At 37.7% G+C, this 27,999-nt stretch overlaps 1 long non-coding RNA gene across 2 annotated transcripts; it reads right to left on the bottom strand.

Annotated features, from left to right (window-relative positions):
- LOC309513385 lies at nt 1-27,420 on the bottom strand. 2 transcript variants are annotated; one of them, XR_014211428.1, is made up of 6 exons: nt 27,004-27,420; nt 25,858-26,096; nt 25,219-25,310; nt 20,794-20,929; nt 10,984-11,192; nt 1-1,428 (listed from the first exon to the last, which is right to left on the bottom strand). It is a non-coding gene; the product is annotated as an uncharacterized lncRNA (long non-coding RNA). The 2 variants fall into 2 exon arrangements; XR_014211429.1 differs by lacking the exon at nt 1-1,428 and having other exon boundaries at nt 9,498-11,192.
- Nucleotides 27,421-27,999: the final 579 nt, after the last annotated feature.

Genomic DNA, 27,999 nt, shown 5'->3' with positions numbered 1-27,999 from the left:
TCATTCTTGTGTTACGCAGCACGCTTGAGTTTCCGCAAGAACCAATGAGGTTCATTCTTGTGTTACGCAGCAAGTTTGAGTTTCCGCAAGAACCAATGAGGTTCATTCTTGTGTTACGCAGCACGCTTGAGTTTCCGCAAGAACCAATGAGGTTCATTCTTGTGTTACGCAGCACGCTTGAGTTTCCGCAAGAACCAATGAGGTTCATTCTTGTGTTACGCAGCAAGTTTGAGTTTCCGCAAGAACCAATGAGGTTCATTCTTGTGTTACGCAGCACGCTTGAGTTTCCGCAAGAACCAATGAGGTTCATTCTTGTGTTACGCAGCAAGTTTGAGTTTCCGCAAGAACCAATGAGGTTCATTCTCGTGTTACGCAGCAAGTTTGAGTTTCCACAAGAACCAATGAGGTTTATTCTTGTGTTACGCAGCGCGTTTGAGTTTCCGCAAGAACCAATGAGGTTCATTCGTGTTACGCAGCGCGTTTGAGTTTCCGCAAGAACCAATGAGGTTCATATGTGTTACACTGCACGCTTGAGCTTCCGCAAGAGGTTTGTTCTCGTGCGTCAAGCAAGTTCGGTTGAGCTTCTGTTTATGTTCGTAAGTAATGCTTACTTTTATGTGAATAAAAGACTACATTTAATTTAAAATTGAACTAAACCGCTCAATTCATATGGATTAGTTTTACGATCTCTTTATGAACTTTTTGAAGTGTCAAAGTGTCAGTTGCGTAGCTGTCAATGGAGGGACAGAACACTCTCAGATTTAATCAAAAAGATCTTTATTTGTGTTCCAAAGATGAACGAAAGTCTTACAGGTTTGGAACGACATGAAGGTCAATAATTAATGACAGAAATTTAATTTTGGGGTGAACTAACCCTTCCCTTTAACACAATAAGAAATAACAAGAACCTCTGTGAGACTATTGCAAGCGCAACTCTATTAGAACTAATGAAGAGCCCCTGGCAGTGAACCCTGAAGATAATTCGCTTTTGAAGAGGAGACAGAACAAGACAAAACCCTTGCATTGAGGAACATTAAGGAATGAAAGTCGTGTTTAAGCTTTGCGTGTGGAAAAAAAGATGTGAATATAAGCACAGGAACATGAAGTGAAGAACCACTCCCTGCTGTTCTCCACATTACAAAGCTTTGCAGTGCATGTTAATGCATGTGTGAAAAAGCGTGTCCATGCGCTCCACATCAAAATCTCAGCTCAGCATGAATGAACACAGAGAAAAATTTTGTCCACGGGAAACAACAATTTAGCCTTGGGTCTTTTGTATGGGTGATGCTGTGACCGTGGAGAGGAGCACGACGTAAAAGATGCTGGCGTCATAGGCGCGTGATGCTGCTCTAGAGCCGGGGGAGGACAGAAGCGGTACAGAACAGCCTTCTGGTCATTTCTGTGCCAGTGCAGAGGGGGTGGGCAGCACTGCAGAGGAGCAAGAGGACTGATTATAAAACCTGTCTATGTCACAGAAAAATGAAAAAAAAAACAAAACAGTTCCTCTCGAACAGCGCTGAGCCCGTGACGCAGATACAGAGCGTTCTAGAGTCCTGTGTGACGCATACTCAAGCCTAAATACAGGTTAACGCGCTGCAGTCTGATTCATGACCGCGTGAGTGTGTGTATGTGAGTGAGTGGAGGAGAGTGAGAGTACATCCAGACAGCCAATCAGAGAGGAAGAGTCTACTATCATCACCACCACTCATAACAACAACATAGCCGTTTGGCCATATTTGGACATGTTCTGGTTCTGAGTCTATAGCAATACAAAAATGCTATGTGTAATATTTATATATACAGTTATGAGGCCCCAAGCAGTTATGACTAAAATTATTGAGTAATGAGTGAATATATTTATATCATGGAAGCAAATCAGATGTATTCAAATGATTTAGTAAATATTTATAAAGTAATTTCACCATGTAGGGAAATTTAAACAATCTCTTCTTACTCTTAACATGGAGATTAAAAATACTTTTCTTTATGTTTTCAAAATATTTGTTATAACTTGCTGTTATAATTATAATAATGATCTATGATAAATATAAAAATGAAGGTTAAATAAATGAATGAATGAATGAATGAATGAATGAATAAATAAATAAATAAATAAATACCAGACATTTTTAGGCACTTAATCAATCAATCTGAAGAAATAAGCATGCCTTTTATTTATCTATATTATTCATTATCTTGTTTGGTACATTTGTTAATTTGTTAGACCTCGTAATGCTTAAGCTTGAAAAACAAAATTAGTAAAAGATAATAAAATAAAATAAAATGAAATGTACTAGATGGAGACAATAGGTATATAGGCACCTGATAAAATAAATAAATAAATAAATAATAATAAAAATACATACAATAAAAATAATTATGATTTAATAAACTGTTTAATGATGCCATTCAAAAGGAGATTCTTTTTACAGACGGCAAATGTATTGTGCATGTTTGTCACCCTATTGGATGTTTTATGACAATGGTACATTATACGATGCAAGTTATACATACTTCAATACAAAAATCTGAGCTGTGTTTGAAGTTGCTATAACAAACAAATACAAATCTGTGATCGCATTGCTTCTGAACTATAGCATAATCACATCACCGCATGCACTCTTGTGACTTAATGCTTTAATATTTACCTGAGTAAATCAATCCAACACAGGGTCGATTGTGTGTGTGCAGCTATCAGAGCTTAAAGAATCATGACACCGCTGGTCAATGACAATTATGCGCATTTGGCGAACTGCTGGCCTAGCTGTCGTCACTGATGCGATCACATGTGATAGATGCCAAACCCCGTGACCCCATCTTTCTGTCAGAGGAACCCACATCACCAGTCACATGCACACACGCTATAACACATGCTGACACTGAACCCCTCTGGGTCTCTAATTATCCCTCTGACCCTTGACCCCTCTGACCTTTAGATACATCCCACCTTCTTCACACTGCAGTGAAGTCATTTTCTTAATTTGATTCTGTAAGAGAGAAAATCAACATGGCTATTTACTTTCTAATAAACAACGTTGGTCTTATGCATGTTTCTGTGCATGCAATTTTGTTTTCATAATCTTAATGTAAAAACTTTCCAGCTAAATGTTCTGTTTTCACACTGTAGAAGTTTCTATGCGTAGTGAAAGCTGTTTTTATGTTAACTTTAAGTATATTTTTACCACCATGAACCTTCAATGCACACCCCTACACTAAACTAAACAGTACTAAACAGTACTGAAATGTTTACATTTAGATTTGTATGCATTTACCAGATCCTCTTACCCAATTCTCGCAAGGCATTTTAAGGTAAACAATTTATCATTTCACACATTCACTGGAAATCAAACTCATGCCCATGACATTTTGTTTAATGTGTTCTTTCATTTAATCTCTACAAATTAGATGATGCAAATCTTGGCAAGAATATGGAGAGTTTACATTATGGAGCCATAATTAGACTACAGGGAATTATGAGTTGTTTTCATATACATGCCTTACTGTACATACAGTACAAGGCTATGGAAAGTTGTTACAGTAATAATGTAACAGAACATGCTGATGTGCCTGAATTTTGTTAGACACTGTATAATGCTTAACCCTGTGAAACAAAATGAGCAAAAAATTTTTTTAAACTATAGGGATTAGAAAATTATGATATGTTTTCATATACATGCCTTTGTGTATATACAAGGTTATGGACATTTTTTCTGTAATAATGTAGCAGAGAAAATGCTGTTCTAAGCAACATTTAGGGACTAACTAGCTTATCAGATATTGCCTGTTTGGAATATTAGGGACTTTCTTCCCTGATTAACCCCCGACTAACTGGTAGCACTGTTTGTATAAAATAAATCTACCAAATTAATACATGCAAACGTTTTATGCAATATCTTAGGGGTTGTTTACACGACACCATTTTCAACAAAAAACGGCCATTCATTTACACGACAATGGCATTTTGGGGGCCTGAAAATGCTAACTTTTTAAAGCGGGGTTCAAAGTGCAACGATACCAATACCGTTATCATCTCTGTGTAAACTACAAAAACGCAAATTTGTGGAAACGGTGACGTCATGCGCATGTGTGTTACGTGTTCAGGGAATAGACTGTAAAAAAACGCACCTTTGACGACACACCTTCACTCTCTTCCATTTTAGAAAAGTGAAGCCGCCAATATCCCAATATGGCGCTGACATCCTGCGCTGATTACGCAGTAGTGAGCGTGAAGTACAGCCGACGAATCAAGGCCCCGTCCACACTCCCGCAGAATCGGTTAGTACAGATTACTGCAGAAACACTCATTATGTCGGTGTGAAATAAACAGTTATGGAAATGTAGAAATTAAAGTTAAAGCTCCAATCTCCTCCTGAAGATCCTGAAAAAAGTGTGACAGTGACTACTTCGCTCAGAGAAGCTGTCAATCTCAGCTATCAATCATGACATCACAACCCTGTTTTTATAGCATTAAATAACTAACTAAAACCGAACTTTCAAAAAACAAACATTTGAACTTAAATCGGCGTGATAACTAGCTAAAATGACAGAAACCATTTTTGGGGAAAAATTATCTGAAGTATAATTTGATTGTTTAGTTTGTCTCACGTCCCATTAGATTACATGGAGAGGGAGGGGTTTATGATGGGGTTTATGACCTGGGGGGCGATCAAAATGACTTGTGCGGCACACTTTGTTCAGGGTATAGGCGCGTACTAGTGTTTCTTTACAAAAAGTGGCATCACCATCCACTGGCCTGACAGCCTAATACAGCGTTTTTAGTTAACGTTGTCATCTGTTCGCAAAACAAACGCAAAGGAAAAACTTTTCAGTTTTTAGTACATCGTTGCCATGTAAACTTACCCTTAATATCCTGAGACTGAAATCTATGTAACCTAATGCATGGGATAATGTACAGACAGCTGGTTAAAATAAACCCTGAGAGGGTGATCAAGACCCTGACAGTGCAGAGAGGTCTTATACGTCTGTAATGTATATGAACGCTTACATAAATGTACGTATTTCAATCTCTCTCTCTTTACACGCCAATACACCCACCACCACACCCCTATCCGTACATACACACACGCACACATCTACTTGCTGCTGCAGCCATCCAAGGTCTACACTCCAAAAGCAGGCTGCTATTGGACGCAGAGTGGGTGTGGCCTACTGCAGTGACAGAGAGGGGGGGGGGGGGGGGGGGTTGGGCTTCCCCATATGAGCAGAAGACATGCGGTGGGTCTCCCCTCCTCCCACACACAACCAGAAACCATGAAACTCAGCCCTCAATCTGCCATAAATGAAACCTCCGTAGTGCTTCACTCACTTCACATCACATATTAGACAAGAAGACGCAAGCTACGCTAACGACAAATCGAGTGATTTGGAAAAAGTGCCATTTTCTGTCAAATTATCCCAATTTCCTAGGGAGGGAGGAAGGAAGGAGCGAGTGGGAAGGAAGGAAAAAAACAAATAAATAAAGGAGTACCAAATGTAGGGAACAGGGTTTTTTTTCCCAGGCACAAAATAAATAAATAAAAACAATACAATACAAATTACAAATAAATAGATCAAATAAAAGTACCAGGTGTAGGGGACAATAGTTTTTTCAGGCATATGACCAAATAAAAAAATGATATCAAAAATAAATTAATAAAATAAAATAAGATTACTACAGCAGATGTAGGGGACAAGCAAAAAAAAAAAAAAGTGCCACTTGTGCCATTTTCTGTCAAATTAGATCAATTCCCTTGTGACATGAAGTTCCCACTGTGTTAAAAATAGCTAAATGATTCGGTAGACCTCACCAGTTATGTATAGTTATGTTTGCGTGTAACGTGACCTGCGTACAAACAGCTGTTGGCCGTAAGCGCTAGCTAGTGTTACAGCCCACTGCGCTCTTACTCAGCGTGGTCCAATTTAGAGGGAGACCTTACACCTTAGTGTAATGACAGCTGCCAGGGAACACTCTTGGGGGAGCGGTGTGTTTAGTGGGGGTTCGAAGAGCACATCTATTTCACACTTGACCATTCTAGTTGTACGTAAGCAGACCAGCCCTGGTGGAAAAGCACCAGCAGCGACAGCTGTCAAACGCAGGGAATTCCTGCAGACTTAAATGTTGAACGACATTTAAGGCTGTTAATCTCGATGTATCGAACCCTCATTATTCAAATGTGACAGGAGGTGTTGCCATGGCGAGCCTGGTTGGCGTGGGGGTGTCAATCACACTGTCCTGTCCTGCGATAACAGCACTGGCAATGACATTTGGTGGGGGAGGGGACGAGGAAAACGTGAATGTCGGAATGAAAGAAGGGGGGCAATTAGGTAGAGAAAAAAAGATTGTTCAATTATACACGATTCATGCGGGTCTAAAGCAAACGCTATTACAGAGAGCTAATATTATCTCTCTGATGCTAAAGTGGATCATAGATTTTGCTCCAAACAGATCATGTGACTGTTGTTCAGTGTGTTAAAGAGGCAAGAATAAGGCATGATAATTGTCTTACAAATGGATGGCAGTTAAAATGAAGTGAGCAAATGTTTGGAATTGCTTATATTGCCGAGACAGCTAGTGTCCACTTAATCTGATACTCCCACACACACAAATGCAGAGGAAATATCAGCATGTATATCTCTATCTTCCCTGTTAAACAAACATTTAATATAGCTCAAACATCGTGCTTTTAACTTTTTTGAAACATTTTGCAAACGTCAACATTTCCCTCCAAAACCCCGCCCTCTAAAGACATGTTAGCAAACCCAATAACAGTAATGTTTCTTTTGAAGACTGTTTTGTTTTCACCTGACGTCACAAACACACACGCGCATGCACACACACACACACACACACACACACACGGTCTGCTGAGACACAGTAAGCAGGCGTGCTGTCAAGTCCAATATAGTTTTAAACATTCCACTCTTCACTTCACTGATCGAGACAGAAAACAATCTATGCTGAAATGTGCTGCTAAATGCTTAAATGATCAGCAACCCTAAAAATAAAAAGAACACAGCTCAATTCCAACGTTGTCATCCCTCAGGCAAACACTTTATTCTTCTTATTAACCATTTGGAAGTTAAGAATAATAGTAATATAATAACAGTTCTGTCACGTCAACTCTCTGAGAGTTTGGCATGGTAATGGATATGACAGTGTTGATATGTTTGGTCTTGATGGAATAGATTGCTACTGCCAGAAGACACACGACACACTGCTCTGAACAAGTAAGACATGCTGCTGTTGTGCAATATAGCAAACATGAATTACCCGTAGCAGATCTATACAGGTGGAGCTGGTGGAGGGTTTGCTAATGCAAATGCTGACCAAGTATTTGAAGGTTGAGCAGCGAGCTCACTGGCTAATGATACAGAAGGAACCAATCAGCTGTGCCCTATATAGAGAAGGTTGTGATTGCATGCAGACGAGTTGAGAAGGACCTATCAGCACCTAGAATTTCATGACAGAATTTCGAATTTCTCCATATTACCTATAGCCTCAACAGGACAGGGCTGGTTTCTAATCATGAATAGGCGTTGTTAGTGCTTAAACATGGACAGTAATACGTTGATGTCAGAAAATCTTCAGAAATACAGAGCATGTCGCTTTTGCAGCTTGGTTTCAATAAACAGACGGGGAAAAAACACTTAAAAATGAAATAAAAAAACAACCCTTAGTAAATAAATACATTTAAAAACCATGTTCCTTATTGTAAAGAATTCATTGCAGGATGCTTTTACAAAAACAAAAAACTATTGGTTTTAATCTTTAACCAAAATATAATAATCTACATTTCCACTCACATCACTTTGGCTGCAGACTATTGTATAATATCAAATACATTGATTTAGCAATCTTGCATAAAGTCTGGCCCAACATGTTTTTCTTGGTAAATATATTTCTTAAATTGGAACTGCATCAAAATCACAAATGTAAAAATGGGTAGAATCGAAATTCATGTTGACATCAACCTCTAAATCTTATTTAATGTTTTCATAGTACAATGCACTCTCTTCTGAATATCTCAAAAGATAAATGTAATTCCTCAAGACATGACTCACTTTAAATGCTGCTTTGTTGCAGTAACACCCATGACTAATGTTTATCAGAAACATGCAGTTCTAACAAACATAATGGATTTCCAATAACAATAACACCACTAGCGCTGCTGAGTTCCTCGATATCAAAGTGTAAACCAGGAAAGTGTTGTCCACATCCCTTCCAATTCCATTCATGGCAAGTCTTCCAGACGATGTCATTATTTCACTCTGAAAACAGACTAAGAATAACACAGCTAACAAGGGACCTGAAAGGGTCCTTATATGGCCAAAGAGAACAGGGCTTTACGCCAGACCCAACATTAGACCTCTCAGCGCAGGGGGCCCCGTGAGCCACAATGACTCAAATCAGGGACCGCGAGCCTGTGCCGCTGGAATGCGAGGATCGGGAACTCTGTGTGAGGGACACAAAGCCTTCTGTCTTAGATAAGATCATGTGTGAATGTGACTCCAGCCCGTCCTGTGATTCCAATGTGAGGTTGGATGATTACAGAAGAGCTGTCACAGAAAAGCTGGAGTCACATGCTGATTATTTTCATAAACACTGATTTAGAGAGCACCGCTCTGCTCTGTCCACGTCAAGGCTGGATATGGTTACTTAGCAAGTGTCGACAGCTTCTAAAATGTTTGTATGAAGCCTGAGAGGTTCAACCTTTACAGACCCACTAAAACCCTAATCCAACTCAGCAGCCTCAAATATACATATATTAAGGTGGAAACATTGCTGGAGAGTAGTATGCACTGAAAATTACTTAGTCTTGATTTCCAGTAAAAATACCTTAAATCCCTAAAATGAGACAAACGGTTTCTTCAAGCAATACTCAAATGTAAATATCAGTTAAAAAGGATGAAATATAAAATGCACAAGCAAATAATTAAGCATAATTTGTATAGTGATAATAATTTTTTTAAGTATTGCATCACATTCATATTGAGAGCACTATTTTGTTTTGATCTCTTCTGAAATGGTTTTGGTATTGAAGAGATGGAAGAACAGAGGAAGAGATATGTATTATTCATATACTGTGGTATTTACACTACACTGCAAGGTAGATCAAAGAATACCACGGAATCACCATTCTGGTAGTGTGCCAAAAAACAATGTTTTCCATGGTCACAATTTGACCATCAAATATGGAAATACTATCAAATATGAGAAACATCTTTAGACAAAACGTATAAGATATTTAAAAAAATTCATAGATATATGAAATCTATATATGAATGATATCTTAAATAAGCATATTAAGTCTAACTGCACTGGAAAAAAAAATGCAGTAAGAAAAAATACATCTATATTTAAGAAACATTCTCTGAAAAACAATCTTAATATCTTACGAATTGTTGCTTCTCAATTCATTTATCTTGTTTCAAGGTTTTTCATGTAATATAAGAAAATTATCATGAAAATGTCACTATCATTCCTGATGACCCCCATGACATTTTTTAAATTGAACTTGCATTCAATATTTCAAATCTTCTGAAGAGATATCTTTCTGTGAGGAAGGCTAAAATCTGCAAAAAATCTTCATCTCAAATCAAAATCCTCAATCAAGTGTAATTCATTTATGGTACTTTAAAATGTGTTGCGCAATCATCATTGATTCTCATCTGTCTAATCATTGATAGCATGCGTCTTTAGGAAGACTTTGCAAGATGTTGCTCCATATGGGTTTGGAACATCAGGGTGAGTAAATGACGACAAAAATTGTTGGATAAATTAACCATTCAATGCATAAGTACCATCAATAGATGGGGGGGAAGACAGAGCCCAGAGCTCAAGTAGCAGGAGCTGTGCTCAATCCCTAACATTTCACTTTATTTCAATTGCTATGTTTTCATCCAAGGTTGCAAATTTAACTTAACGCAAAATAGGGATATCGCATAAAACGGAAGTGGGGCGGCAGTGGCTCAGTGGTTCACGTAGGTTGTCTACAAACTGGAAGGTTGGTGGTTCGATCCCCAGTTCCACCTGACCAAGTGTCGAGGTGTCCATGAGCAAGACACCTAACCCCAGCTGCTCCCGACGAGCTGGATGGCGCCTTGCATGGCTGACACCGCCATCGGAGTATGAATGAGTGAGTGAATGGGTGAATGTGAGGCTATGTAAAGCGCTTTGGTGGCCAAAGGTCTGTGAAAGCGCTATATAAATGCAGTCCATTTACCATAAAACAATTGTGAAAAAAGCACCGCTTCCATCCAGTGAGCCGAAGGGAATAAAATCGTCCCTTCCTGTTTATCCTATATAACAAATGACTTGCACCTCAGAGCGTGCAGACAAAACGCAATAAGCGTGATCATGTTATCTTGCTTTTGGATGCCTTCTGTTTAGGAATGCAGTCGTGGTATTTATACCAAACCACTTTGATGACAGACTTTGTTCAGGCATTTCAGAACAACCAAAACAGCATTTCAGATGCATTGCAACAAGATTGGTCCAGTGGTTAGTCCAGTTATGCCCCATGCTTGATGCGCATCGAGGAATTTATTCAGTAATGCGTTTCTATCGTAGATCATGCGCGCGTTTTCTTATCGGATTAAAAATGTATCCGACTCAAATGAGCGCATACGTTTTAATGCGCATTTTTTAAATGTATGAGCATCTTGGCGTTTCCATCCAGTTTTTTTTATGCGATATCCAAAAATGCGCATAACAATAGGTGGATGGAAACATAGCTATTGTGATTCTACAAGGCAGTCCCTGCTGCAACCAGCGAGTGACGTTATCATGAACTTCAGTGACGCCATGTACTGATAGTGCAAATACTTCAGATGAGATAAAATCAATATCCTGAAACAAACATCTGCATGCTTTGCTGGCGACAGGACGGGCCCGCATCATTCCAATCTAATTTGTGTCGAGACGCTGTACCCAAACCCAAGGTTTGATAGCGAATGTACAAGGCTAATCCTGCACTGACATACCTCCGAAGGTGTCATCTCTCTGTTTCCATAGCAACGTGACTCCCAACACCTGCCTTGGTGTCTCCGGCGCAGCACGGGCCACCCCTGCGGATCACGTGACGAGTGTTTCTCATTAGCTGCGGTCCGCCTGATCTCCCGGCACGACACTTTGGATTCACCGTAGCCTCTGCTCCTGTAATCACAGAACACAGCTGCCAAAACAATTACAGCTGTGCCAGGAGACCTGAATGTAAATATCAGGACCTGTTGAAAAGGATGAAATTTAAATTGCACAAGCAAACAATGAAGCATAATTTGCAGTGATAACCGTTTTTGAAGCACTCTCTGTGCATTTTATTCATTTTGAAAGCACGGTTTTGGAGTAACTGAGAGATGGAAGAACAGACAACATGATGTGTGATTATCCATATACCATGGTATTGACACTGTAATGTAAGATGCATTTAAAATACAATAAAATTACAATAATGGTAGAGTCCAAATCAGAGTCAGATGTTTTGTTTTGTATTTTCTATGGCCACACTGTGAAGTGTCATGTCAGTATTATTTATAAACTATTATATAATTATTATATTTTCAGTTTAATTTTAATTTTAGTAGTTTTGTTATGTGCTTTGTCGTTTTTGTTTTTTGTTTTAAAATATCTCTATTTAGTTCAATTTTATTTCTGTTTTAGTTGCCGATAACACCACTGTGCTACTTTCTAGTTTAGTTCATCATTTACCTCCACTCATGTTGTTCCAAATCCTTTTTTGGAAGACAAAGGTGAAATTTTGGTCACTCTTTATCATATACCAAAACTTAAAAATTACCATTAACATGATTTTTTGCTATTGTCTGTCATTTTGCTTAATCATGACATGAGAAATCAAATTTGCCTTGATGTTTTGACATATAAGAGGTCTTTGTACCATTAAAACATCCTGCAAGTTTCATAGCTTAAAACATTCTCCTCATTATAAACAAAGGATTTATTTGATCAAGCTCCAAAAATGGATCGTTTTGATATTCTGGGATTTGTGATGTCACACAGGAAATATATTTGCATATGACTGCCTCCAAAGCAAGACATCGATGAATAGTTTAACATCTTCACATCATAGGCCCCGCCCACTGACCTTCAGTCGCTTAACGACTGATACTTGCCTACACCGGCTGCGAGCGTAGCGTCGCGTCAAAAGCAAATAGAACCCATTATAATCACTGACGCTGTCTACACTGGATACAGTATAGAGATGCGCATTCACTTTCTGGCATACTCCAGGCAATTAAGTCGACAACAGGACAAATCATGGAGGAGTAAATGGAAGCATCAAGGCATGTTCGCTTTGACGCGTCCTGTTTAAACAGCTCATTTGCTCATTTCTGTCAAAACTTCAGAAGAATCCCAATGTCAGGAACAAGTGGATGATTTATTTTAATGGCGTCATGGATCACGTCCGAGGACTATATGTTAGTTCGGAGGATTTGACTGTTTTTCAGAGGCACAGTGTAATGGAGAGATTGCAAAGAATTATTTATTTATTTTTAGGATAAAATATCCCTTTAAATGATAAAAAAAAAACTTCATTGGGGTTTATACATCTCTTGACACTCATATTAAAGACAATCTTTATTATACAATTATCTCCTTTCCTCATTCCCACTGCCCATAAGGACATAAGGAGCTGCTGACAGTGATAATTACCCCTCTTCGCCCCTCCCTGATGAGTGTTAATGCATTAAACAGTCCCATTTCATCCAGCTGCTACTGTGTGCTACACCTGCTATCGGACGTGCTGTAAATTTGATGCTCAATATAATGTCCAGGTCTAGAACCACACCATTATCTGAAATCTAATTAAGATTAATGACACGGCTGATGACGGATGCCTGGCTATCACAGGCTGAACCGGCCCTTTGCTGCTGATCTGTGTTAAAATGAGCAGCTCCAAACTGAACACTATGTCATAGGCAGAGAAACCGACAACATTTTCTAGAAAAATAGAGGCATTTTGTGGCCCATCACTTGTCACGACAGTTGTGAAGCAGATAAGTGTGCGAGGATAGTAATGGTGGACTCAGAACAGGTGGAGCGGTCCAGGTGTGGGGTAACAAATCTGTATTGTTTGATCAGGTACAACTGGCCCAAGCAGGTGGAAGTATGTCAGACACCAAAAGGTGAAGAGGAGCAAAGGATCCTGGGAAGATGAACAGGTGTTAAGTGACAGAAAGAGAGCAAGAGTAGGTCACAGGGCAATGACGCTGGAAACGACAAATGTTGCCATTATAAAGCTTGGAAGCGTCAGGGTGTTTATTAATATAACTCTGACTGTATTCGTCTGAAAGAAGAAAGTCATATACACCTATAGGATGGCTTGAGGGTGAGTAAATCATGGGGTAATTTAAATTTTAAAGTGAATTACTCCTTTAAAGGGTTAGTACAACCAAAAATAAAATTTCTGTCAAGTATTACTCACCCTCATTTCGTTCTAAACCTGTAGGACTTTCGTTCATCTTCGGAACACAAATGAAGATCGTTTTGATGAAATCTGAGAGCTTTCTGTCTGTGATTTTCTGAAGAGACACGATCGCTTTATATGATGAACAGATTCAATTTAGGATTTCGGTTGAGCTTCTGTTTATGTTTGCTGATCAATGCTTGAATGTGAATAAAAGCCTAAATTAAATCTGTTCATCATATAAAGCGATCCTGTCTCTTCAGAAAATTTGGACTAAACCACTCAGTTCACATGGATTAGTTTGACTATCTCTTTATGAACTTTTTGAAGCGTCAAAGTGGTAGTTGCGTAGGAGGGACAGAAAGCTCTCAGATTTCGTCAAAAATTATCTTCATTTGTGTTCCGAAGATGAACGAAAGTCATACAGATTTGGAATGACATGAGGGTCAGTGAATAATGACAGAATTCTCATTTTTGGGTGAACTAATGCATTAAATGAACAAGTCACAGACTAAAGCTCTATCCCAAAATGTAATGAACGGACTTGCCTACATAGGCAGCTCCCTTTTGAGGGAGCATCCTAACTGAAATGGAACCTCATAAATAGCTGATTTGAAATGTTCTACATAAACAACTTCATACAGCACACCAATGACACAGAGCAAAGCAAATAGAAAACTCAATGGATTTCAATAGATTTTTTGCATTAGTATGTTGCTAAGCTACTGACATAACTCTCAAATAATCATAAAAATACACAGCAAAAATCATTAGTGTTCTCTTTATGAGCACACACACTAAATGGGTGTGAGGATGCCTCAAGAAAATTAGTCCGATTAAACAAACATCCATTGTTGTATGAATCATTTTGTAATTTACAGAAGTTTCTGTGTGACTCATAGACATTTAAATAGATACATGTGGCTAACATACTTATGTTAGTTATGTACAGTAGGTTGCGTCAGGGAGTTTAATATTACATTTCAGTAATGCAGCTAATGTTTATTAATGCTATTTTAATTTATTTAAAATACACAGTATACACAATTATTGGGTAAAACTTTACTTAGATTTTTTTATGGACACTTTTTTGTGTTTAATATATAGTTATAATTATTATATTTGATTATTTTACTGACTTTGTCTTAGATTAAGCCATAATTTATTTAGTTAGTTCACAAAAAATAAATATTACAAATATTACATTTGATTATAACAGCATCAACAATAAGTATATATTGTATTATAATAAGTATTATTATTATTCAATCATTGTTCAGAGAATATATATCCTTAAAACGTGATTTTTTTTTTTATTAATTGGAGGAGAAAAAAAATCGCATAAGAAATTAAGACTTGTTTTCATGTTTTCAAAGAAAATATCTTGAATTAAGTCTATTTAATCTTACCCCATTGGGGTTATTATTTTGTCTTAAGTTAGTTTTAGTTCAACTAAATCTAATTAAAATAAAAACTTTTTTCAAGATATTCTTATGTTTTCAGAGAACATATATTGAATAAAGTTTACTTATTCTTACCCCATTGGCAGATTGTTTTGTCTTGTTTCACATATGAACTATGATCTAGTTGAAATAATACAAGACATAATGTCTGAATGCAAGTTGTAAAATCTTACACAACATCTTAAGCAATTTATTTACTATTTTACAGGAAAGCAAGACACAAAATGAATACTAATTAAAAATATGTTTTGCCATATTTGATGAGCCTATGCATCAGTAGCATGTCTAATATGCCTTGAAATGTTATTTACACATGCAGGCTTTGGAGTCAAGCCTATGTAATCATCAATAAACGGACCGTTTGTCACGATTCATTAAATCTGTTATACGACGGCAAACTTTCTAAATCCACCCACGCTTTCATACACAAGCTCACATGCACAAGCACACGTCACATGGCTTATTTAGTAAAGGTTAAGCATGAGGAAAATGGTAAATTGATGAGGGTGACGCTATGAATACTGTAGCCCGCAGGTCTTTTGTAAATCCAGTGGCCGTTCTCCGATTCCTTTGAATCACACTTGAAGGCCTTTTCCTCTAAAGCACATGACCGCACACTTCCCACGGGACGAAACAGCACATGTGTAAGCAGTGACACCCTGCAGCCTGTCAAACACACTCACTCAGTGTGATTGTGACGAGTGTGTGTGTGTGTGTGTTGTTTAGCAGCTGCTCTGTTCTCTTATATGTTTGATGCCGACATTCCCATGAGCATTTCTCATTAGCCAAATTCCGATAATCTACAACACAGCTCTAATTGTGAAGGAAATCACATGCCACACAGATCTCTGTTTTGAACTGGGGCATTTCTGCATAGCTCTGATAAGAAATATGAGATGAGATCTATTTTCACAAGTCCCCCATGACACGATTCTTGACATCGGGGTGGCCCACTGACAGTTTGATGGAAATCCCAAGACAACCTGCAAACTTTAAATGTGTCGCATTTAATGAAGGATCTATACAGATGAAGAGCCTCAAAAACTGTTTGAGGAGGCCAAATCTCAAAAAACACGATTGATATGGACTGAGCTAAAGGGTTCAATGGGTGCGACTGTAGTTAACAATAACAGGAACAGGATCCCATCCCCCTCAAGACACAAACACACACACAGCTCATTATTGCGTTGGGATTAGGGTTTGGGAAGGGCATGGGGACAAGGAGCAAAAATCATTAGTGTTCTCTTTATGAGCACACACACTAAATGGGTGTGAGGATGCCTCAAGAAAAAGAGAAAATTAGTCAGATTAAACAAACCATTCTTGTCATAGTCGTAAAAAATAATAATGCACAAGTGCTGTAAAAATGTCAGTACTTTTGACAATGTGAAACAGTAAATGCAACAGTAAATGTTAGTAAATTGGAATTATATTTAAGACACTAAAATCACCTTAAAATGCACCACTTCATGTATTCTTAAAATTATTGTTGTATGAATCATTTTATAATTTACAGAAGTTTCTGTGTGACTCATAGACATTTAAATAGATACATGTGGCTTCTAGTTATGTACAGTAGGTTGCGTCAGGGAGTTTAATATTACATTTCAGTAATGCAGCTAATGTTTAATAATGCTATTTTAATTATTCAAAAGTATAATTTTACATGACAATGTAATATATTATAACCATGGCATCATTTATTCTGTCTTTATAAACCTGCATAACTACTATGTTCAATGTCTTTTCCATTTTTTTCATAATTCCATTCAAATGAGCTAGGACTGAAGCTGTCAAGATCCAAAACGAAAAAGAAAACACCCTAAAAGTAGTTCAAATAATGCATGCAGGCATAAATAAATAAAATTAAACAAACAAAAAATAATATTAAAGAAAGAAAGAAAGAAAGAAAGAAAGAAAGAAAGAAAGAAAGAAAGAAAGAAAGAAAGAAAGAAAGAAAGAAAGAAAGAAAGAAAGAAAGAAAGAAAGAAAGAAAGAAAGAGAAAGTTAGTTGTTATTTGAAATGTTTTTGACTGTGATGAGAATAAATACAAAATGACACATTGAAATATTATGTGTCATGTGACCATTGGCACCAATTCACTCTTAAAACACTCAATTAAAAACTGTATGAACTACTCCTGTCCCTTAATGTGTCCAATTAAACACTAATATGTTTTATGTTAAAGAATGTGCCATGCAAGTGAAGCAATAAATAGGTTTCATTAAAGTCAATTTACCAGGATTCAAAAATGTAAATGTCTTGAATTACTGGGACACCAACATGGAGCTCATTAGACAGGAGAAAGTGGTAAATTATGGAATGGAAAAATAATGAGGAAAGATATTGTGCAGTGATGCATGGGAGTATCCCCACAGGGGACCGTAAAGGCGAACGCACAAGGAGACAGAGGGAGAAAGGAAGAGGTAGCCGTCACGCTCTCATCTCTGGCCCATCTTTTGCCCTCTGTGAGACCCTAGTATTGTGCACCGCTGATCTAAGCCATTGTGAAGGGAGACAGTGGCTCTCCACTAGGGGTTAAGCACTTCAGATACACATTGTTACAAGCTAATGTGACCAGCTAAGTGATCTATGATGACCCCCAAATGCTCACTCTCTTTCTTTCTCTGTCTCTGTTGCATTTCACCCTCACTCTCTGATCTCTCGCAGTGGTAGTGGTGGTGGGGGGCGTTACAATATGCAGCTAAGACCTTTTAATAGGCTTTGTAAGGGAGTTCTTCAAAAGATCTGACTCCACAAATAGGATCGCTCCTGAGGAAGAGGCATTCGGGAACACAGAAAAGCCTTTACTGTCGCATATGTAATACTGGATATTTGGATATAAGATATATAAGTTATGACATAAAAGACATCAATAATACCCCCTTGTGAAAAAGGTGGTTGCTAAAAAGTGGCTAAATGGGACTATAGAGGTTGTCATGGACATTAAATATCACTCATCTACTCACTAGTGCACTTACACACCCTCACTGTGTTTACAACCGTGCTCTTGCAAACTATTCTAAATCAAACTTTAAGGGAAAATGTTTTACTAATAAAGACTGAAAGAGTTTTGGTGGTGGTGTTGAAGTCATGCAACCGTTGTGTAAGACTATAGCCTATCATTTATCTTTTTTACTTCTGGCAATTGTATTTAGGCTTCAGACTTTATAAAAGTTGTGCTCATTTGTGAATGTTATCATGATGAACAAAACATGTAAGAATCATAAACTTTGTTGTGACAGAACTTATTTTCTCCTTGGCCTTCAAAAATAATAATGTAATTATACCTAAAAAAAATCCTTTTCCACGCACACATTCTGACCAATCAACTCTCTCTCTCTCTCTCTGTCATCTTGACCACCCTCATTCCACAGGTCTGTATTGAAGGGCAATGGCCGTGAAACAGCATTGAGGAGTGTGTGAGTGTGCGTAGAAGGGGTGTTGGCGGGAAATCTGAGAGAATGAAGCCTGTGAGAACCAAATCTCCCCGCCATCCCACCTCCCATCATGCTCTGCTCCCCCTCACTGCATGGAGACAGACAATGCTGGCAGGTGGTTTGGCCTCCTTCAAAACTGAAGGTCTTTTCGCTGTTTGGAGGCTGAAACTAAGCATTTTTGTCCTTATTTGATGCCAAGTTTTGCTCACATTATGTCCAGTTAACAATATGGTTAAGAAATATCAGTAATTGTATCTTTCTTTAGACACTTTGGTTCCAATTGCATCTGTGTGTTAAAACATTGATCTCATAGTTTAATTTAAACCTCACAAAAAATGACCATGGAAACCATAGTTTCTGCCAAAATGGTGACAATAATCATTGTTGATCATTATTTTATTCTATTTTAATAATCTTGTCAGTGCCACTTTGCTGAGGTCATGTAAACTTGAAGCGTAAAAGTGGCTATTGATGATTAAAAATATGCAAAGAATACAAGACCAATCACAATTCAATAAAGAGCAATTAAGAAGAGTAATTAAAATTCAATGTGCAAGTAGTAAAATCTAACATTCTATCGATGAAAATGAATATGAAATGATTTACAAAAAGTTTGAATGGAATATGTGCATAAAGGCATTCATAATAATCAAAGTTTGAGGTTTAGAACAAACCCTATTTTTTTAGGAATACAGTTGCTTCAAGCACTAATTAATGTGGGATCTACTTCAAATAAGAAGCTGTCAAACTCTGTCATATTTTCATTATACCACATTTTTATTATGTAAATTAACTACAACACTTTCCATAAACTGGTTACTATGGTACATTGATTTAAGGGAAGGCATTTGTCATATGCTAATCAGAGGCATATTTATACATCTTGCTATTGTAGAATTGTTGACTGTAAAAAAGCAAAATAGGTTGTCAACTGAGCAGAGAGCAAAGCAGATCTCTCCTCCCATCACAACGAAAATAACTTAGTCATTATGACTAAATCAGGATGCACGACACCAACATATCATCCATAATTAATGAGCCCGCAAGATCAGTGCCATAAACAACAGGGTTTGTAACATCAAGAGACACAAGAGGGGCAAGGAATCTATTACAGATCCAAAACACTGTGTAGTGTTCATATATATATATATATATATAAGTATATCTGGATGTAAGTGGTTTAGCTGAGTGCTGTCTATAGCAGCATCATCTCTGCTGGTCCAGCTCTCTAATGAGACCAGATTCAATAAAAGACACTTAGAGGTCCACGGCCGGAAGAGACAATGCAAATAGAGTTTATTCTCAGCCTGGATGTCTGGTTTTCTTGGAAAGCAGAGATGAAGCAATCATGGCTGTGATGTTTATTTGATTTAGGCCCCCTCTTGCTCTCTTCACCCACTCCCAAAAAAAAAGAAAAATAGAAAAGAGAGACAGAGAGAGAGCGAGAGAGATACACGCCTGTCTGAAGAAAAGTGGATGAAAAGAGCTGATTGAGTTTGAAAATAGAGCGCTTTATCTGCTAATACACTTGTGAAATATGGATGAAATATATTTACAGCACTTTTATGATTTTGCAATCTTTCTAACAACTCCCGCTAAGTTTCTTAAAACCAAACAAAGCGTGTGATCTTTTTTATTTTACGATTTCACACAACCGATTCCCTATTCAGTTATTTCAAAAGCATCTGGAATTCCACAAGGCCTGACATGCATTATCAAATTCAGTTTTTCATCTTCTTTACAAGTCTTCATTTCATTCACCCGCTCTGCTATTCAAATCACAATGCATTAGCGAGCAGCGGCTCTAAGAATGTGCTGATATCCTTTGATAGCTGCACCCTGTCACCCCACTCCCTCCGGTTTTCTTACCCGCTTTTGTGTCTCTGTGAACTTGGCCTCTTTGGAGGCCCTCACAAAAGCATCCTGAGGAGCGAGGGTCCCGCGCCACACACAGAATGCAACGCACTGACTCAGTGTGAGACCAAAACACACCGACCAGTCTCTGCTCTTGCACTGACACCAATACGTCACACAATAAATGAATGGCAGTTTTTTTCGGTAGATTGTACAAATGCTTTGCATCAGTTGAACTCGATGCCCCAGAAGGATAGTGGCGCCAATAAACTTCCTTAAACTGCTTTATTAAAGGTAAACTAATTTAGGAATGGATTTGGATATGCTTAAAACGATTTGGAGAAATAAATAATGAGGGTTTTAAACACTTTTCGTCAGGTTTGTTTCAGACTTTAGATAGATAGATAGATAGATAGATAGACAGACAGACAGACAGACAGACAGATACACAGATAGACAGATAGATAGATAGATACACAGAAAGACAGACAGATACACAGATAGATAGATAGATAGATAGATAGATAGATAGATAGATAGATAGATAGATAGAAAGAACAAAACCAAGCAGTCATTAACAAAGGCTATACACTCTTGTGAAAACTTCCTACTTTGTTTCCTTGGCTCTGACCCCATTCATCCCACCCACAATGCCCTGCTGGAATTCCTAATGGGTGGGAGGGTGAACTCAAGGGGAGGGTCGGGGCTCCCGGCAGCATTCCACCGCAGAGATCCCAGCCAATGGCTCTAGATTGGAGAGGAGGAGACAAGAGGAGGGGGGGGGGGGGGGGGGTTCAGATTTGGGCAGGGCTTTGCTAGCTTCTTCCCATGAACCTCATGGACATGGTACACCAAAGACAGCGTGCTCCCACACACTGCAAAACAGAGACTTGTCAAAACCAATTACAGATGACTGGGGCGTCCAAAGAGACCACGGGCATAGGATGAAATTGGGGTCATAGAAAGAGTTCAGAGAGGCCGTTCGTGGAACCAATAGGTTACAGAGCACCTCCTGTAGCTTTTTGTCTCCCTCAATCCATGTTTGTCTTTAAGACGCCTTTCCATTAAGAACAAATGTGTCATGAAGAACCACAGATTCTTCAGATTCTCTCTTAGATTAAAGAAAATGGAGGAAGATTGATTTGATGACATCTTGAAACTCACCGTAATTTTTCAAATGATGCTCTCCACATCTATGTCCTGATCATTCTAAACTGGATTTATTTTATTTGCCAACTTACCAAATAATTTTTTTTTTTTTTTAAACATAAAATAGTGATTTCAGTCAGCAGAGGATCAATTGAGTCAAAATTATGTGGAAGAAAAAAAAGAAAGTGGAGTAATGAGAGAGCTGTAACTTGCACAGCAACTGTTTAAGTTGCCTAAGATAATAGCCAAGGTTGTGCACCATTCATTGTAATTCAAATACAGGTAATGCATTCTGAGAAATGCCTTCTGTTTGTTACCTCAATTCAAATTCAAGAATTGAATTGAGAAAGCCTTAAATTCCAATTCATTTCTTGAATTTGAATTGAGGTAACAAACAGAAGGCATTTCTCAGAATGCATTACCTGTATTTGAATTACAATTCAGTGAAATCCTCTTTGTCATTCTTCTTGTGGGGCGTGGCCAATTAAATTCAAACTCATGAACTGAAAGGGAGCCCTTTCTTTAATTCTGAATTTCGCACAACCCTAACTCAGACCACCATTACAGAACACGGTCATCAGAACGCTGCCATTAACCAATCAAAATCAAGTATTCCAGAGAGCCGCATAATGAAGTGAGATCCGATAAGGTATTAAAAGATAACACAAACAGAGTGAGGTGGGATTTGAAAGTAACTCTGAGATGAAAACTGACACCTTTGCTGTTTTCAGCATCTAAAAAAGAAGGGTTGACCTTCCTCATGAACCTTAACATGAGCAAAGCCAAAGGGCTTCTTAAAGGGCAAGAGGTATTGACACATCAAACACTGTCACACTCATTATGATATTCATAGATGTCTAAAAATAAATAAAATCCTGCATAATAATGAGATTAACTGACTGCAGGATGTCTTTTTGTCATTAGTTTTCAAAGTAGGATACAGAGCCTTATAAGGGAATGTGGAAATGTTCAAAACAATACTAACATGAAACAATGCAAGGATTAAAAGACCTCACTTCCTTCTTACCGGTGTCCTTTTCAGCGTGGAACAAATAAAACAAAAAAATCTTTGTAGCTTCACAGTGAATGACAGATTCAGAGCGCTTTGAGATGAAGCCAGATTCACACGACCTGTGTTGTGTTGATGTGCCAAGCAGACACAGAGTTCATTCGCTCTACGGCGCCATCTATCGATCAGCTGAGGCACAGAAGGGCCTGTTTCTCAGAATTTCCTCAACAGGAATAACATGCTTGGAATCACTGGCAACGAACAGCCTGTTTTTTCCAAATTATAGAGTGTTCTGATCTTGTGATGATCATACAATGATTATAGTACTTGTCGGTCAATGAATTCTCTCCAGGCTTATGATGACTAACCACAGTGGTCATGTGGGCGACACATCATACTGGAGAGAGGACAACTCGAAGATACGTGGACACAATGCTATAAAATAGTGCTTTTCTCATATGGTGGGTTGCAGACAGCAAGAAAAATAATGCTAAATGCAAATCATAAAATGCAGCAAACCATATAATTGTGCACCGTTAGGCTTTAGGAACGCACAGATTTAAAAAAAAAATCAATGTTAGAAGTGAAATTAGACATTACAATATTACAATGTACAATATTGTTAAATATCCAAAATCAGCTGATATATACACTACTGTTTAATTAAAAGGTTTGAGTCAGTAAGATTAGTTTTTCTAAAGAAATTAATACTTTTATTTTATACGTATGCATTCAATTGTCCAAAAGATACAGTAAAGTCTTTCATGTTGCTACAATTTTACTATTGATAATAATAATAAATGTTTCTTGAGCAGCAAATCAGCATATTAGAATGATTTCTGAAGGATCATGTGACACTGAAGACTGGAGTAATGATGCTGAAAATTCAGCTTTGCGTTAATATTTAAATTACATTTAAATATTTATTCAAACAGAAATCAGTTATTTTAAATCACAGTAATATTTCACAATATTACTGTTTTACTGTATATTTGATGAAATAAATGCATCATTGGTGAGCATAAGAGACTTCTTATAAAAAATTTTTTTATTTTTTTTTATTTTATGTAATGGTAGTGCATTTATCCAATGTCGAGAGATACCAATAGAAAAAAAAAACCGTAAAGCCTGATAACAATAAGTTACATATATATTGTGCATGCCTAATGTGCTAAAGAACTTATAAAAAGGAGCCAAAAACATTTATTGGATGGCAAAAGCATGAAACTGTCAAAATTCAAGAGACGTTTAGAAATCAAACCCTCAAATTAAAATGCACTCAATGATTTCTCTCTTGATTTCAACCGTACGGTAAAATCTGCATCCTGAAGCAAAACCAGTTGAGAAGCACTGCTGTGATGCGATTGTAAAATGCTTGAATGATGATGGATACTATTTCCAAATATAACACATTGATGCAGTTACTCAAGCTCCTCTGCTCTCCTAAACGGCTGTGGGAGTGGGAGGCAGGGTTAGGTAAGGTGATGGTGATAGTTTTAATGTATTATATCCCAGAATGCTCTGTCTGTTTTAGCACAGTGCAGGGTTTGGGTGGAAGCCAGACTCCACTGTTACCATGGGAACCATTTACTCCAGTCTGGCATCACAAGAGCATTTCAGCCTTTTACTACTAGATGAACCAGCAATACCAAAAAATACAACATACTTGACCAAAGTGTACAGTCAGCTGCATGTATCATTTTCTAATTTCCCTAAAATGGTCAAAGGTCCATCCCAGATGTCCAAAATTCCCATAACATTTTTTTTACAAAATCGTTCTCGGAACAAACACATAGTCATATTTGACAGGAAGGAGAATTCCAGGGCAATTCCACAGAATCTGTGAAGTTTCAGCGGAGGAATGTTATGTACGGCGGAGGGTGTCGAGGGAGGGTGGAAAAAACATTACTAGAAAAACATGACATTTTCGGAAAAGGACACAGTGATCTAAAAGTCCATGCGCTCATGAGGTTTGCAATGTGATGACTAATAATTAGACTAAGGGAATTATTAGATGGTGTAAATATAAAGAACAGGCCTATTATTATAATTAGATGTGATGTAGCGCTCCCTGCTGGCAATACCTGCGACAAATGCATAATTCCAACAGCAAAAATCTAACTCACTGAGAAAAAAACATTTTCTTAATCAGTGTCTGTGTGTGTGTTGGTCTGCTTAATATCTGCTAACACTGCTTATATTTTGGACCCCCAACAGACATTATACTGACTATAAGTATGTCAACTTATTCTACTAACACTCTAATGAGAGTTAGTTGACATTTAGATGCAATGTTACTTCTTAGTCAACAAAATGTCTAAAGGGGACCATCAAAATAAAGTGTAAGTCTTGTTTTCAGAGAAATGTAGCACGGAGAAATCTATTTATTTTTCTTTGTCACATTGTCACATCTTGGACAATATTCAAAGCTAATAATATTGTACCTCTGTACCTATCATAAGAAATATATAAAAATTATTATTATTTTTGCATTTTAATTAAGATTATCTAAAAATAACTAAACGTAGAACTTAGTTTTTGTAAAGGAAAAATAATAATACAATTTTGTAAAAAAAAATTAATAAAAAAAAAAAATAAAAAAAAAAAAAAATATATATATATATATACACACACACACACACATATATACAGTATATATATATACACCCAGTTATCTTGTTTTTGTTTAGATGTTGTTTCGAAATTATATTATATCGTTCATTTTATAAATAGATATTTATAGTGGGGGGAAAGGCAAAAATACTGATTAATAAAATGTTTTTGGAAGTTAACACTGTCATTAACAAACAAAAACTGCAAAAGGGATAATTCACCTAACAAATGGGGGGGGGGGGGGGGGGGGGGGGGGGGAACTCACCAGTTCTTTGTGGAGAGAAGATATTTTTGAAGGATCTTCAAGCGGGTCTTTTCCACACAGTGAAAGTGAAGGGGACTTTTGTTGTTGAGCTCCTAGAAGGACAAAGGAACAGTCTCAAGTATTCTAAAGCCATTCCGCAGATTTGTGTGAAGAACAAGCTGAAATTGAACTATTTCACAGTGAACTGACACAAAGATGAGTAAATAATGAGAGAATTTTCTTTTTGGGCTGAAGAAAACAATAAATCAACAACAACCAAAACAAACAACATAAAAACTGCATAGAAATCAAATATATCATGCCATTGATATCCGTATGAGCATGAATCAATGTATACAGCAATATAAAATGTGTTTAATATTATTAACAGAACTATGCTGGCAACATCAAGGATATGGGTTTGATTTCCAGTAAACACAGTACACATTTAATGTACCGCAAACCAATTTGGATAAAAGTGTCTGAATGCAAACTGTTGTGAAATCAGAATCTTAACGGGAAATGGACAGACTGGAAGAGTTTGAACAATCACAGCCAAACAAAACAGAAAATTGAGTGCAGCCCAAATGATGTAGTAAAGTGTTGGCAATAACAAGCGAATTCACTCATCTAGTGTCACTCCACTTTGACATTTCTGACCTTTTATTTCCAAACCGGTGGTGTAAAAACAGCCCGCCGAGACTTTCTATTGTTTGTGAAATATGTGGAACTGAAGTACTGTATAGGTGGAGTGGGAGGGTCTTTTCCAGTAAGAGGCCGGTAAACTTCTTCTTTCTGGGGAATCGAAACTTTCATATTTCACTTTCCAGACATCATATAAGCATTCACTGAAAATGGACTTCTTCTTTTTGAAATGTCAGCATCAGGTGATGCCTGAGCTAGAATGGGAGGAAGAGAGGAGGCCACAAATTTAGTTCATTGTTGTTTCTTTCCATCTAAGTCAAGTATCATGAAGTAAATTGGCACAAACACAAAAAATGACCACCCCTGCATCCGAAATCACATACTGTATAGTAAGTACTACATGTGGTTTGAAACACACTTTGCGACCAATAAAGAAGTATGTAGTAATCTATATAGTATGAATGTGTGCAAAATAAATGATTGAAATTCACACGTACTACATTCGCCATGTTGTTGTCATTATCATGTGTACTACGGGTTCAGTTGCGTCGCTTCACAGCCACTTAAATCCTCTCCCGTGGCCTCATGGGATAGTAAAGTGTCCATCAAATAGCACTTCAGAATCTCGTCAGAAGCAGTAGTAGGTCATCCTGGCCAAATTTGCCCCTTGGCCTCTGTCCATCATGGCCTCCTGATCATCCCCATATACTGATTGGCTTCATCACTGTCTCCTCTCCACCAGTAAGCTGGTGTGTGGTGGGCGTTCTGGCGCAATATGGCTGCCGTCGCATCATCCAAGTGGATGCTGCACATTGGTGGTGGTTGAGGAGATTCCCCCATCTATGTAAAGCGCTTTGAGGTCTCAGAAAAAGCGCTATATAAATGTAACGAATTAGTCATCCGGGGACTTTTTGCCTGTTTTATGAATACTATGAATTCGGAAATACTTCTCGGCTATCATACTGTTTTTCGACTACTATATAGTATGAAAGTAGGCATCTTAAGATGCAGCTTCTGAAATCGCACACTATCGAGTAGGTACTTATTTTGAACAAGTAACTACTCCACAACCGCTAAAAAAGTATGTTCAATATAATATGAATGTGCGTAGAGTGAATGTAATCTGGACGTTCACCATGTTGTCATTATCATGTGACCTACCAGGGTCAGTTGCATCGCTTCACTGTCATTCACAAATCCTCTCCTGTGGCCTCATGGGATAGTAAAGTGTCCATCGCATGCACACTTCAGAATCTCGCCGGAAGTAGTAGCCTAGATCATACAAGTACTTTTTATACTCTTTTATGAGTACTGTGAATTCGGACATACTACTCTTGTCACATACTGTTTTTCGCCTAAGTGTGCTATTTCGGATGCAGCCCATGACTCTGATTGCAGTTAATGTCCTGTGTGATGAACAAAGTTGTTGATTCAAATATCCCAAGGATCCATCCATCCATGATCAAAACACTTATCTTCAGGATATTTGGGGGTAACTGTTCCTGTAAAAACAGCAGGGATGCTCAATCTTGTTCCTGGAGATTCACCTTGCTGACTATTTTGCAGCAGTACACCAGCTTTTCCATTGTGGTGGTTGGCATACAGACGTGAGGTGCATTTCTGACACCTACTGGATGGAGGGGGAGCATGGCTGGTTGGATAGTGGAGGAAAAAGAGGGGGGGGGGGGGGGGGATAATTAATTAATCAAAAAAGAAAACCTAAAATAACATAAAAGTCTATTAATCAGACCAGTTGACTTTAAATATCCATTTATCTTAAAAAAATCACTATAATATCTTAAAAATCACATACAATCAATGACACAATAAATTTGACACATTGCTGCATATCTTGCCAATATTATCACCTCATATAAAGAATAATTCAAGAAAAACGGAATGACATAATGTCAAAAATACCACAAACGTTCACAAATATTAAGGTGATATTCTACCACTGTTCATGTTCTAGCACTAGAGGACACTGTTGTTGTTTGTACTGCATTTACAGTTCCAGTCTGCATTTGTTCACAAAACGTCAATATAGGCGGTTAGAAATGATGGATGGTTAATATTATTATCAAGTTTTTTCCCAACCCATATACTGCCTAAAAAAAGTGCTTGTGAAAGTGTAAAGATGGCATGTACTGTATATTA

This window comes from Leuciscus leuciscus (genome assembly GCF_965113295.1).
Source record: "Leuciscus leuciscus genome assembly, chromosome: 13".
NCBI lineage: Eukaryota > Metazoa > Chordata > Actinopteri > Cypriniformes > Leuciscidae > Leuciscus > Leuciscus leuciscus.
The sequence above is the reverse complement of the archived record's forward strand: the minus strand, read 5'-3'. Positions and strand labels throughout refer to the sequence as shown.